Below are 13,957 nucleotides of genomic sequence, written 5' to 3'. Positions count from 1 at the left end.
TTCAACATGGTTTACAAAAATCACTTGATAACTCACTCAATATCAACTAAAATTTCAAAAGCTAGTACAAACTTCCTGACCTTAATAGTGACCTAAGATGACCGATTGCTTCACTCCCTTCTTCTTCCTTTCAATTCGGCCAAGAAGAACCAAAGAACACAACTTGTTTTTCTTTCTTCCTTAGAACATTCGGCCAAGGGGAAATGAAGAAAGATGGACACTTTTTTTTCTTTGTTTTCTTTCTTACTTTTACGGCAATGGGGAGGGGAAGAAACAATTACACACATCCTTTCCTTTTTCCATTTCTTTATTCCCCATACTTCTTATTATATTTTATCCTACATACCTCACTAGGCCAACATGTTCCCAACATGTTTCCACCCATAGCATGGCCGGCCACTACTTATTAGGGGGGGAATTTGACATGCAAGTCCCCCCTTTTTTCCACATGCACTAATAGGTCCTTACGCATTGACCTATCACATTTTAAAATTTTCTCACATAAGTCCTATTGACTTAATTCACATGCAATCGACTAAATCGAAGCTTGAAATTTTCACACATTCATAATTACATATTCTAGACAATAAATATCACATTCAAACATTTCGGTGACTCGGTTTAACGGTCCCGAAACCACTTCCCGACTAGGGTCAATTTTGGGTTGTCACAAAGGCCAAATCGTTAGCAACAATCTTAGGATATTCTATCGAATTTGGCTTAACAAAAGAATGAAAACCTACTAAGTTCACTTACTCTACTTCTGATCACTCGAAAGAGGTAGATGGCCTCCTTCTTCAATGAAATTTGAGGGATTCAGATCTGAACCTTTTCCAAAAGTTAATTCACGATATCACATAATCCGTCAGCATAAGAAAATAAAGAAAATGAAAGAAAAAGTAAAGGAAGGAAGAAAGAAAAATGAACATGAATAGAGAGGGTGAAGGGTTGGTAGCAAGGAGAAAAGAATATAAATGAAAAAGGCTTATTTCTATGTTAAAATTGGTATTTAAACATAGGGTTTCTATAGGCATGGACGACATTCCTAGGAAGGGGAGCAAAAATTTACAAAAATAAAAATAAAAAATAAAAAAGAAAGCTTTAATTTCTAAATCTAAGTTCCTTTGTTTACACATTCTTTCAAGTTAAGTATTAAAAAAATATCAAAAGGAAAGCACTATTTTTTTTGTTTACTTCTTTTATCCATACTTTATTTGAATGATGGATAAAAAAATATGTAACGGCCCAAAAGTCAGTGGTGTTAAAAACTGTAGTTTTGGGACATCATTTTCGTAAATCGAGCCTGTAATTATTCAATAGAGATATTTACAAAGCTATTGTACTGATGAATTGAATTTTGAATAGGTAATTTAGCTGAATTTGTTATTAATTATGGTTTAAGGACTAAATTATAAAGGTTCAACCGCTATAGATTTGTAATTAGGAAATGGCTTGAGGACTTAAATATAACTAAGGGATTAAAATGGAAATTAGACCAAATTAAAATGGATGATTATTGATGGGGATGTAATAAGCCATTAGTTTATTTCTTTAAAAGTTTATGTTTAATTAATCAAAATTAACTTAATTAATTAAGTTTAATTAACAACTAAACAAGTTATATATATAAGAAAGTGGGAGAAGATGAATAACATCATCTTCTTCATAAATCCATTGTAGGGAAAACAAAGAAAAACCTTGTGGAAGTTTTGAAAACATTCGGCAAAAATTGGTAAGTTCATTTAGGTCTTTTTCTTGTAATTTTTGTAGATTTGAAGTAATGGGAGCTTGATTTAGCTAGCCCATGTACAAATTTATAAAACTGTTAAAGTTTCAGAAAGTTTTGATTTATTGAAGATTTAGGTATGAAATTGATAGAAATTAAGCTTTGTTTAAGAAAATGACTAAATTGTTAAGTTCAACTAATAGTTTTGTATATTAGGGACCAAATAGAATAAAATTTAAAATTGATAGTAGGAATGAAAAACAGGAGGTCCCTAATAAGTAATTGTGAAATCAATTTTTTATCCGAAGGTCTAGATTGGAAGTTATGCTTGTCCCGATTTTAGGGAGTAAATTCAATCAATTGCAAAATATGTATGATTTGAAATTGAATGTGATTTTATATGTAATTTGATACTATACTATTATTTAATTATTATTTGTAGCTAAAGATGATGCAGGACTGTTGAGAGGGAAAGGAAATATGAGAGTCGAAAACGAGTGAAGTAAGCTTTGGGTTTGTATTTTTATGATTTGGAAACTATTTATTTCCTAAATGTTCATGTTAATTTGCATCATAATATTGAGGTGAGTTGCTACTGGAGTTTTTAATTGAATGGCTTTCCTTGAGATTGAATATCAAGACAAGGACTAAATTGAATAGAATAAAAAGTTGTATGGCTTAATTGATATAGGAAACTGGTATGAACTTGAGATGAATTGATGTTATCAAGACAAGGATTTTTTTAATTACGTTATAATATATGATGAATTGATGTTGAATTGAGAATGATGAGGTTTGAATTGAACTGTGTGATGGAATTGGAAGATTGGTTACTCTATTAACTGTATAAGGTTATACTTTGTTATATCTAATGCTTCACTTACGCACCAGTATGATTACTTCAGTTTATCCGATGATGCATTTACACGCCAATATGATTACTTCAATTTATCCGATGATGCACTACGTGTGTCAGTATAATTGCTTTGATTTATCCAATGATGCACGGCATGTACCAATATAATTGCTTTGATTAATTTGATGATGTACCTCGTATGCTAGTATAATTGCTTTGGATTACCAAACAATGCACTATGTATGCTAGTATCTTTCATTTAGTTTATTTGATTATGCACTATGGTGCCAGATTGAAATGCAGGGTGATGGATCCGCATATCTAATATGAGTCTATGTTGGTTAATAAAGTTACAAATGAATGAATTGTATAAATTTTATGTGAAGTGATATATTAATTTGAATTGTAATATGTGAAAAGAATGGAAAACGAGCCTTAGGGGCGGATTTAGTACGAATGAACTTATGGACTCAAAAATGATTCAAATGGTAACTTGTGATTGAGTATAAATATATGTATAAATGAGTTCAAAATGATGAACTTATACTTGTGGTGGTCGTGTAACTAACTTGAAATTGGACTTAAGGCAAGCACACCTATCGAACAATAGTATAGTTATGGTGAGACCAAAAATATCGTATCCACAAGGACTAAAAGTACTAGTAATTACTATCTTTTTATTATTTAGCCTAAGAATTAAAGTGTGTTTTTAAACTAAAACTATTTATCTAATTAACTAAGATTAAGAAAAAGATGAAGTTTGGAAAATACTTTGGGAAAACCCGATGGAAAAGACAATTCCCAAGGAAGAATCGACCTAGACTTCACTTATTACTTCTGAATTAGACAATTTATTCACTTAACTTAATCCGTAGAAATCCCTAATTTATGTTAATATCTCTCTCGAGACTAAGAACATCTAATTTAGTTTGATTAATTGAAATCTCTTTCTAATTAAACCCCTATTGTTGCATTAACTCGATCTATGGATCCCCTTATTAGATTTGACTCTAATCCGACAGATTTATGCCATCCTATCTCTAGGACTGCATTCAACTCCGCTTAATTATGGATGATGTACTCTTAAACAGGGACTTTTGCTCCACTGATTAAGCATATCAAAACCTGAATTAATACCCTGGAATATTAAAACAAGAATTTAGAACTCACAATTAAGAATAAGAATAAGTCTTTATCATATAATTCAAATAGTAATAAGATTCGTCATAGGGTTCATCTCCCTTAGGTATTTAGGGAGTTTAGTTCGTAATAATAATGGAAAACATCTCAAATATTGGAAAACAACAAAACATAAAGAAACCCAAAAAACTTCTAGGAAATTGGATGGAAATCTTCAGTCTTGATGTAGATCCTGGCTCCGAGGTGATTCCGATGGCTGTTCTTAAGTATTTTTTGCCTCCAACTCTGTATGTCTCTCTAATCCTCTTCTAGGGTGTTTATATATACTTTTGAATGCCCAAAATAGTCCAAAATTAGCCCTTTCCAAGTAGAAATAGACTTGGGCTCGATAGGGACACGGTTGTGTGCCACAACCGTGTGAAGGTACTTAAGCCGTGTGTACTACTGAGTTGATTTTTAGTTGACACGGCCATGTCACATGGGCGTGTGGCCTTCCCGTGTGACTCACACGAGTGTGTGGATCACACGTGTGGAAGAGCTTAGGCCGTGTGAAACACTGTTTTAAGCCCATTTGGCCCGTTTTTGGTCTGTTTCTTGCTCTTTTTGCCTTCCTATGCTCACCTAAGTATAAAAAAAGAATTTAAAGGATTATGAGCATCGAATACAATGAAATCAAGGAAAAATCATCCATAAATATGCCAAGCATGGGGTAAAAATATGTATATGTTATATCAAATATCCCCACACTTAAGCATTTGCTTGTCCTCAAGCAAAATCCTCAACTCACAATTAAAATAAATCCTTCTCAATTTATAGTTTTCATCAATATTGTTTCAAAATAATCCACAAGCAATCATACATTGAGCATTTAACTAAAAGAACACTAAAGTTTCAAATAATCAAGGTTGAGCATTTTAATCATAAAATTATAGGCATCTCCTTTTATCTAAGTAATTATCTTTAATTCCAAATTTGACAAAGGATGACATCCTCACTAAAGGTTCACTCAAATCACTCAAAGTGTTTAAGGTTTAACAATTAAGCATTCAATAGTCACACATGAAAAGTTATTACCATAAGCTTACATGAAAATCAAATCTCCACCACTATAAATGAGATGATACACAAATCAAAAGGTCTTTACAAGGGCTGTAATCGGGCTTGGGTTAAAGCTATGGATAAAAGCGAAAAAGAAGGTTAGAATCGAGATTAACTCAATAAATTACCAAACTTAGAAAAATAAAGCTAATTACTGAATTAAAAACGTTTGCCAGAAGTCAAACTATCCAAAACAAATGAAATGAGCTTTCTTCTCTCAATATAATGACTTTAATCTATCAAAGCTCTTTAGAACGATATGTAACTGAATGAATATAACAATTTTTTTTTGAATAAGAATAATTGTATAAGAGAAAATTATAAGATTCGAAAGAAAGACAATAGTTAGGCAACTAACAAAATCAAATCTCAACAAAAAGGGACTCAATAAATTAGGAAAAATTCTCAATGAATCAAAAAGTATGATATAGGGGTTAAAATTTAGGGTAAATTTCAAAAAAAAATTAGTTTGTTAAGCTCAAAGGGGTTCACTAAGGGTTAATTATGAGGGTAGGCTTTTTATGAGGTAAATGGGTTAAAACCTAAGTCTCTTTATCATTTTAGTACATCAAATCAAGGGTGTGGTCTCGGCATGTATAATCGATGCAAGTTCTAGAACAACAAATCAATGTTGACACACTCATAACCAATAAAATCAGTGAGCAAGAAAGATATATGCTATAAAAGGCTCAAAATCTCACGAAAATTATGGGTATTTGATGTCAATCCTTGTAAGCTCAAAACTTCAAGATAACACCTTAATTCAGGGAAACAACCTAGTAATTTTATTTCTCAAAAGTTTCAACTTATCATACTCGATTCTCTAATGTCTTAAAGTTTAAACAATCAATGCACAATTACCTATGATTTACTTCAAAAACATAATAGAAATCATAAATCAATCAGAATTCACTCTAATACTGATATGAGAAAATTATTTAAGAACAAGATAAAAATTCAAGGATTTCTGATAATCACATAAATAACCTCCCCACACTTAAGATGTACATTGCCCTCAATGTACAAAGATATATAATGTTAATATAAGCATAGTATCAAAAGAAAGGGAGAGAAGCGAAACTACCCTGAATTTTTGGATAAAATCCTTGGTATAGCGAAGGCTGGATTTGTAGATATGACCAACGAAAGACATGATTCTGAGTTACTAATAAGAAAATAAACACCACTATGGAAGAGAATTAAGGCTTACTCGATAATAACCATTAAGATAAACATAGTTCAAAATCTAAAAACATAAGTCTTCAAAAATAAATAAAATCAAAATAAAGATAAAAAAAATAGATGGACTCAAAGATCCTCATCATCGGTGTCGTGAGCCGGTGGCACTAGAGGAGCGATATAGAGGTGCTCGCGAATCTGCCACTAAGTCTCATCGATACTGTCGAACCTCACATCAAGACTTCAAACCTCTGAGCATAGTACTGACAAGAATCAGTAAACTCCTCGAATGACACTCCTCAAAAGCTCGCAGTGAAGGGAGTATGTCAATGACTCGATGGTGGTGGCTGTGGTGGATCCTCGTGAGGGAGAGGGACATCATCAGTAATATCTTCTGGCTCATTTTGGTCATCAGACTGAACGAGTCGGTACTGAGGGGGGTCGAATCCACGACATCGCTCTATCATCGTTATATGGATCATGCTGGAAATTCCCTGAAGAGACATCTGACCAACTAGTGTGAGTGTCGATGACAACTCTAGAGTGTCGAAGAGCCTAAAATGTCGAGCGAGGGGAGTCACGTAAGGGCCAAGGCAGATGGGTCCCCTCTTATGGTGATTCATCTAGTGACGAAAGGTGAGGGCGATGATATATGCTAAGTCAAATACATGGCCAGTCGCCATGCTCCATAAGAAGTACACGTCGGTGGTGCTAACTACTCCGGTGCTCTCTCTCCACCCAGTCAAAGCATGAGCCAAGATGGCATGAATGCACCGTAGTGCTAAAGGTAGAGAAGTCGCCTTTGAGTGACTTGCATCATAGGGGACGGTGCTCGCCATAAGGTCAATCCAACTGTAATATCCCAAATTAGGGCCTAATCAGAATAGTGGTTTTGTGACCACAAATCCAAGATAGAAATATTTATTTTATGATTATTTTGAGGTCTATGATATGTTTGCATGATTGTGTGAAAATTTCGTGAAGAAATTCTATGCATAAAGTGCTTAATTTGAAGTCAGGGACTAAATTGAATAAGTTACAAAACTTGCATTCTAAAAGTTTCTAGTATGAAATTGCTTTGAAATATTAATTAGGAGGTCTTAAATAGTAATTTTACCAATTTCTAAGTTTATGGACAAAAATTGGACATGGATGGAATTTTTGGAAAGTTTAGTAAAAAGGGCATTTTGGTCATTTAGGGGTAAAATGAATTAAAATACAAAATTAAAAGCCAATTTTGTTCATCTTCTTCACCATGGACGTGTATACCAAGGGAGACTCCATGGCTAGTGTTTCCAAGCTTCCAAGCTCGATTTTAAGTCCGTTCTATCCTCGTTTTTAATGATTTTTACGTTTTTAGAGTCCCGGTAACTTGATTTAGCTTATGCTAGCAATAATTCAACCTAGGGTTCACAATTGGAAAAATACCCATAGGTAAAATTTGTGTATTTTGGTGTTTTATGACAGAATATGAGGTTTTAAATTATGTTAGACAACTTGTGCTACTCGGTTTTAAGTGAAAACGAGTAAAAGGGCTTAATCGGTAAAAATACCTAATAGTCATAAGTACATGTTAGAGTGAGAATTTGATGTTTCCATAGAAGGGAAAAATGTTCAGCATATCATAAAACATAAGAAAATAGTATGAAGTTTAATTTCCGAACCTTGGGGCGAAAGTGCAAATATCAAAAGTTTAGGGGTCAAAATGAAAATTTGTAAAAATATGATTTTTGGACACGCATGAATAGTGTGACTAATTATTAGGCTAAATGTGATATTATAGATGAATGAAATCGAGATTCGGGCTTAAATCGGGAAAATACAAGGTTGTGGACTAAAATGGTAAATTATCGTTTCTGGATCGAGGTAAGTTCGTTTGATAATAATAATACAATGTTATGTTTGAATTATATTTCTTACTATTATTGCATATATTGTATGATTTAATATATTGGAAAAGTTGATATAATGGTGTTTATGATGTGGAAATATGACATGAAAGAATGTTATATGAAATGCAAGAAAATGATGATACATGACAAGTGATATATGAAATATGTGATATATGTTATGTAAATTCTTAAAAGCTGATTTGATATTTGAGTTGTGTCTTATTATACTATGAATGGACAATTGGTACTATGGATAGTGAGATCGACACTTCGAGTAAGTTCGTACATAAATAATCTATCGATTCTTTTTATGTTATTATATTTTGATATCATATGAAATGTGGCTGCCTATCAAATGGTTATTTGATGTAAGTTATGAATTTAAATTGATTACGGACAATTTAGTAAAATGTTGAAAAGCGAGGAATTTCCCGGTTGAACCTTCGGAATAGAAACGATACAAATGAACTATTGTGAGGTCACGTGTGTAGTACTAAGTGCAGGCTACTATGCGTACCCGAAAACTGTGATCACGTGTGTAGTACTAAGTGCAGGCTACTACGTGTACCAGATTATTGGTCGCATGTGTAGTACTAAGTGCAGGCTACTATGTGTACCAGATAGCTTCGGCTACAAGTGTGGAAATGGGAAAATGTGCAGGCAATTGTGTATCTATTATTATTCCGATGAGTTCAACGGGAAATCGATTAAATGAAAATACATGTGAAAGTGATTATGTGATGAACTAGTGCAAGTATATGTTTATTTGAATTTATGAGCAATATGCTCGATATTTGAGCTAACCTCGGTAAAATCGAATGGATTAAGTGAATTGTGTAAAAGTGAACTTTAGTAGTAAAACAGTGTTGAACAGCAACAGTGCATGACTTTGAAAATTTATCAAAAATTGTGTAAGTTGAATTAAATTTCAAAAAAATTATGGAATTAAAGATTAATGAGTCTATTTTATATAAAAGAAACAGGGGGAGCAAAAGAGTTATATATTGTGTGATATTATAATTTTTGTGTGACAGTGTCAGAATAAATTCGAGATCCCCTGTTCTGAATTTAGAAATTCACCATAAATTGTAAAAAAAATTTAAGAGTCATATCTTACAGGCATGGATTAATGTTTGAGTCTATTTTTAAGGGAAACAAACTGCATGGTCGTTGAAATTCTGTATAGGGAGAAATTTGGTTCGTAGTGCACAGGGGTCAGAGTAGTCATACCCTAAAATAGGGGAAACTTTAATGAATAAACTGTGCTAATTGGATAAACCAAAAATTCTGTAAATTTTATGGGATAAATATATATGAGTCTAGTTTCAAGGAAAATTAACGAAACTAAATTTTGAGTTTTGTAGCTTTAGATATGAATGATTTAGTAACTGTAACTTGATAACACAACTTAACCTGAACATGTGTAATTGTACAATTATAGTGTTTTACCTCGAAAAGCGCGGTAGTAATTGCTTATTATTTTCATATGAACTTACTAAGCGTAAAGCTTACCCATCCTCTCCATTTCTTTAGTATTGTCAGGTCGGCTCGGGGTTGGAGATCGTCGGAGGCAAAATCACACTATCAAACTATCATTTTGGGAGAATTAATTCAAATATTAGAAATATCAAGTGAGTGGCATGTATAGGAAGTTGGTTTGTGATATGTATTTTTATTATGATTTTGACCATACGTATCAGTCTGTATTGAGTTATCGTATATGATCATGAGATGTAGTCCTTATCCATTATGGTTTATAAGTTTAATTAATCGTGCCATGTCCTATGTTTTGATGTGATGATATAGTTAGCTTTGTTTGTTATGCATGTGTTCGAAAAGTTCTGAATTAAATGAAATTTTATGGCCCTTTTTTCGTCTATGTGTATTGTTAAGTCTAGTAATGCCTCGTACTCTGTTCCAGCCTTAGATACGGGTAAGGGGTGTTACACCAACAGCAAGATGGTGACTAGTGTATGTGATGGTGAAGCTGTAGGAAATTCTCTAAAGCCATAAACTCCGTGTAGAGGCCCAAAGCAGCTCCAAACTCGGGTACTCTCATATACCTAACAAGTCTACCAAGTCTAAAAATGATGGTACCAGCCCCATCATGTGTATTCATCACGTGTTGTAGGTGGAAAGTAGTGCAGAATTCCAATGTTAGCTCTGAATATGTGGGGTCGATGATTGCAAAGAACCAATCCCATGGCATGGTATCGAGTTGGAAGCAGACAAGGTGAGGTAGTTGGACCTGCTCTAAAGCGGCCCAATCAATGCATCGGCCCACTCCCAATGGTCGTACTTGAAGAAGCTGGAACAAGTCATCCTGTGGGCTGGAGGATAATCGAAGCAGAGGATGACGTGCTTCAGTCGAGGCACTCGAGAAGGTTGTGCTAGGACCCTTCTGCTTTTTCAAAGCGGGGACAATAGTTTTCTTACCTCATGTGTTTGTCATAATCAATCTAAAAAAGGAAGAGCATCAAATAATAAATAAGGAAGTATGTAATTAAAGGTTCCGATATGCCTAGATCAGTAGTCCTAAAAAATAAAAATAAAAAACTTAAAAGTAGAATGAAAATAAGATAGCAAAATAGTTCCTAACTAAAAACTACTAAGAATAATAGACAAAATAATTTACTCATAACCTATAAGCAAAGAATTGAAAATAGTAGCCTGAGATAAATCAAAACAGTGAAAGAAACACTATGGTTGTAACTAAACATGAAATGAAAGTAAACATAATTATATTGTAACAAATAAAAGAGAATGGCATTATTAAAATATGGAGAACTAATTATAATTATCTAAACATCTCCTAATGCTTAAGTTGGAAATCAAATAATAAATAAATAGTAAAGAAAGAAAATAAATGATGAATAAAAGAGTGGAAAAAATGAAGAAAGAATAAGGACTTCACGGGGCAGTGGTCGGTCAGACGGGATGATGTAAAGGTGGTTGGTCGGAAGGGGGGCATGACCGTGGGGAGTAAGCCGTGGGCGCACGGTGTTTAAGACAGAAATGTGGAGAAAAGAGGAGCGAAGAAGAAAGGGAAAGAAAAAGAAAGAAAGAAAAATAAAGGAAGAGAAGAGAAAGGGGGGGTTCGAATGGTGGTGGGTGATGGCCGGAGGAGGGGGAGGCACGGTCGTGGGGGAGGTTTTTGAAGGCCTGTGGCGGCTAGGGTTTGGGGAGAATTTGGGCAAGAAGAAGAAGAAAAGAATTTAGGGTTTGAGGGGTTTAAAAAGGGGCACATCTGTGTGAGACTCGTGTTGGGCCACATGGCCGTGTCACACGCCCGTGTAGATCGATTTGAGCCCATGTTAATCGTGAAAATTGTATGACTATTCGTCACACGGCCTATGGACACGCCCGTGTGTCCCGGCTGTGTAGTTAACACGGTCATATCGCATGACTGTGTGCGATGTTGTTCGTTTCTCCCCACACTCATGTGGCTCTCTGACTTATTTAAATTTGAAAATTTAGCTCCAGTTTGCACATGGCCTAGGACATGCCTGTGTGTCTAGGCCGTGTGCGTCACACGGCTGTGTTGCACGGGCGTGTGGATCGGGTTAATGACTGTGTGGCTTGATATTTGGGGATTTTGTACCCCTGTTTCCACACGGCCAAGGACACGCCCATGTGTCCAGGCCGTGTGGGCCACTGTACCTTCAAAAAACATTACAAATAGCAAAAATGAACTAGTTAGTGGTGTTAGTGCTTGGGTTGCCTCCCAAGAAGCTCTTATTTAGAGTCTAAGCTCGACTTACCTCTCCGTTGCATGGTCATGGTGGTTCGAGGAGTTTACACTCCTCATTCCTTCTATCAATCTTATCAAAATAAGGTTTCAGACAAGTACTATTTACCTTAAAAGTGTCGAATTTGGAATGAGTTACCTCGACTATACCGTATGGGAAAATGTTAAGTACCATAAAAGGGATAGCTCCATTAGGTTCAGAAGTGGCAATACAAGGGTCTGCTACATCTAATAGTACTCTGTCTCCAACCTTAAGTTGATTTCATAAAACATTGAGTCCGTCATGGCGTGGTTTTGATTTATCATGTGTTCTCAGTTTCTGTGTCTGCCATTCATCTAGTTCCTCGATCTGTAGCCTATGCTCTTCATAGATGGGTCCTTTGTTGTTACTTGAACATGGCTCATTTATGCTCTTCGAACGTGTTACCTGCAAAGAAGGTTGCACCGATCAGTTTTAGTAGCATGATTTATACAACCACCCTTAATATCCGATGTGTTACTCGAATTACGAGCTTGAAGAGTGATTGCTTCATCACCCACACGAAGTGTGAGTTCACCTGTGCCAACATCAATAATAGTTCCAGCAGTTGCTAAAAAGGGTCGTCCTAAAATCAAAGGCACGTCACTATCCTCTTCCATGTCTAGAACAAACAAATCAATTGGGAATATAAATTTATCGATTTTAACAAGTACGTCTTCAATGATACCCCTAGGAAATCTAATGGTTTTATTTACTAACTGAATGCTCATCCTAGTTTGTTTGGGTTTCCCAAGACCTAGTTGTTTAAACATTTTATAGGGCATGACATTAATTCTCGCCCCTAAATTAGCCAATGCATTATTAACATCTAAACTACCAATTAAACAAGGAATCGTAAAACTCCCTAGATCTTTCAATTTGTTGGGTAGCTTATTCTGTAGAATGGCTGAGCAAATTGCGCCTAACTCCACATACGACGTATCATCCAACTTCTGCTTATTTGCTAAAAGCTCATTTAAAAATTTAACTGCATTTGGCATCTACGAAAGAGCTTCAATAAATGGGAAGTTAATATGTAATTTCCTTAATAATTTAAGGAATTTACCAAATTGTTCGTCTGTGTGTCTTTCCTTGTCGCATTAGGATATGTTACACGAGGTTTATATTCTCTACTTACCGACTTTTTCTCACTGTGGTCCACCTCATCTTTACCTTTACTTACCACAAATTTGTGTTTTAGTTCTTCTTCAGGTTCAACTAACCCTTCTTCATCTCGAACAGTAATTGCATTAAGCTGCTCCCTTGGGTTATTTTCAATATTACTCAGCAAGCTACCTTGTGGTCGTTCGAAAATCATCTTTGCCAACTGGCCTATTTGATTCTTGAGCCCTTGATCTAAAGCTTGCTGATTTTTAAGAGCTGTCTTGGTGTCTTAGAAACGTGTTTCAGATACTACTATGAATTTTGTTAGCATCTCCTCAAGGTTCGGTTTCTTTTCCTGCTGGTAAGGTGGTTGTTGAAAACCCGGAAGATGTTCTGGCCTTTGATTTCCTTGACCACCCCACGAGAAATTGGGATGGTTCCTCCAATCTGCATTATAAGTGTTACTATACGGGTTATTTTGAGGTCTAGAGTTATTACCCACATAGTGGACTTGTTCCTCCTCAGTGCCAGGGTTGAAGAGTGGATAATCTGAGTTGTGCATTCCTCCATTTGAATCACACCTCATCACTGGATGTACCTGAGTAGAACCATATAAACCATCAACCTTTTTTTTTAAAAGTTCTGCATGGTTTGATAGCATAGTAATGCGTTGAGGTTGAAAACACCAGCTGCTTTTGTCGGCTTTGTTCTCATGACTTGCCACTGATAGTTATTCAGTGACATCTTTTCAATAAATTCATAAGCCTCTTCAGGTGTTTTGTTGTTTAAAGTTCCACCGGCGGCTGGGTCGATAAGTTGCCTTGTTAAGGGGTTCACACCATTATAAAAAGTCTAAACATGTAACCATAAAGGTAACTCATGGTGAGGGCACCTTCTCAATAGGTCCTTGTATCTCTCCCATGCGTCATAAAGAGTTTCTAGATCCATCTACACAAAAGAAGAGATATCAGTCCTCAATTTAGCTATTTTAGCCGGCGGAAAATATTTAAGTAAAAAATTTTCGGTCATTTGTTCCCAAGTAGTGATTGACCCTCATGGTAACGAGTTCAACCGTTGTTTAGCCTTATTCCTTAATGAAAAGGGGAATAACTAAAGGCGAATGGCATCATCAAAAATGCCATTGATTTTAAACGGGTCGCAGAGTTCCAGAAAATTTGCTAAATGAGTGTTTGGA

At 35.1% G+C, this 13,957-nt stretch overlaps 1 non-coding gene across 1 annotated transcript; it reads left to right on the top strand.

Moving 5' to 3' along the window:
• The first annotated feature begins 13,636 nt into the window (after positions 1-13,636).
• LOC121225573 (small nucleolar RNA R71) lies at positions 13,637-13,743 on the top strand. The gene has a single exon (XR_005923429.1). It is a non-coding gene; the product is annotated as a small nucleolar RNA R71 (small nucleolar RNA).
• Positions 13,744-13,957: the final 214 nt, after the last annotated feature.

The sequence above is a fragment of the Gossypium hirsutum genome, chromosome A03, assembly GCF_007990345.1.
Source record: "Gossypium hirsutum isolate 1008001.06 chromosome A03, Gossypium_hirsutum_v2.1, whole genome shotgun sequence".
In the NCBI taxonomy this organism is placed as follows: Eukaryota; Viridiplantae; Streptophyta; class Magnoliopsida; order Malvales; family Malvaceae; genus Gossypium; species Gossypium hirsutum.
Note: the sequence above shows the minus strand (reverse complement) of the source record. Positions and strands in the feature narration are given on the sequence as shown.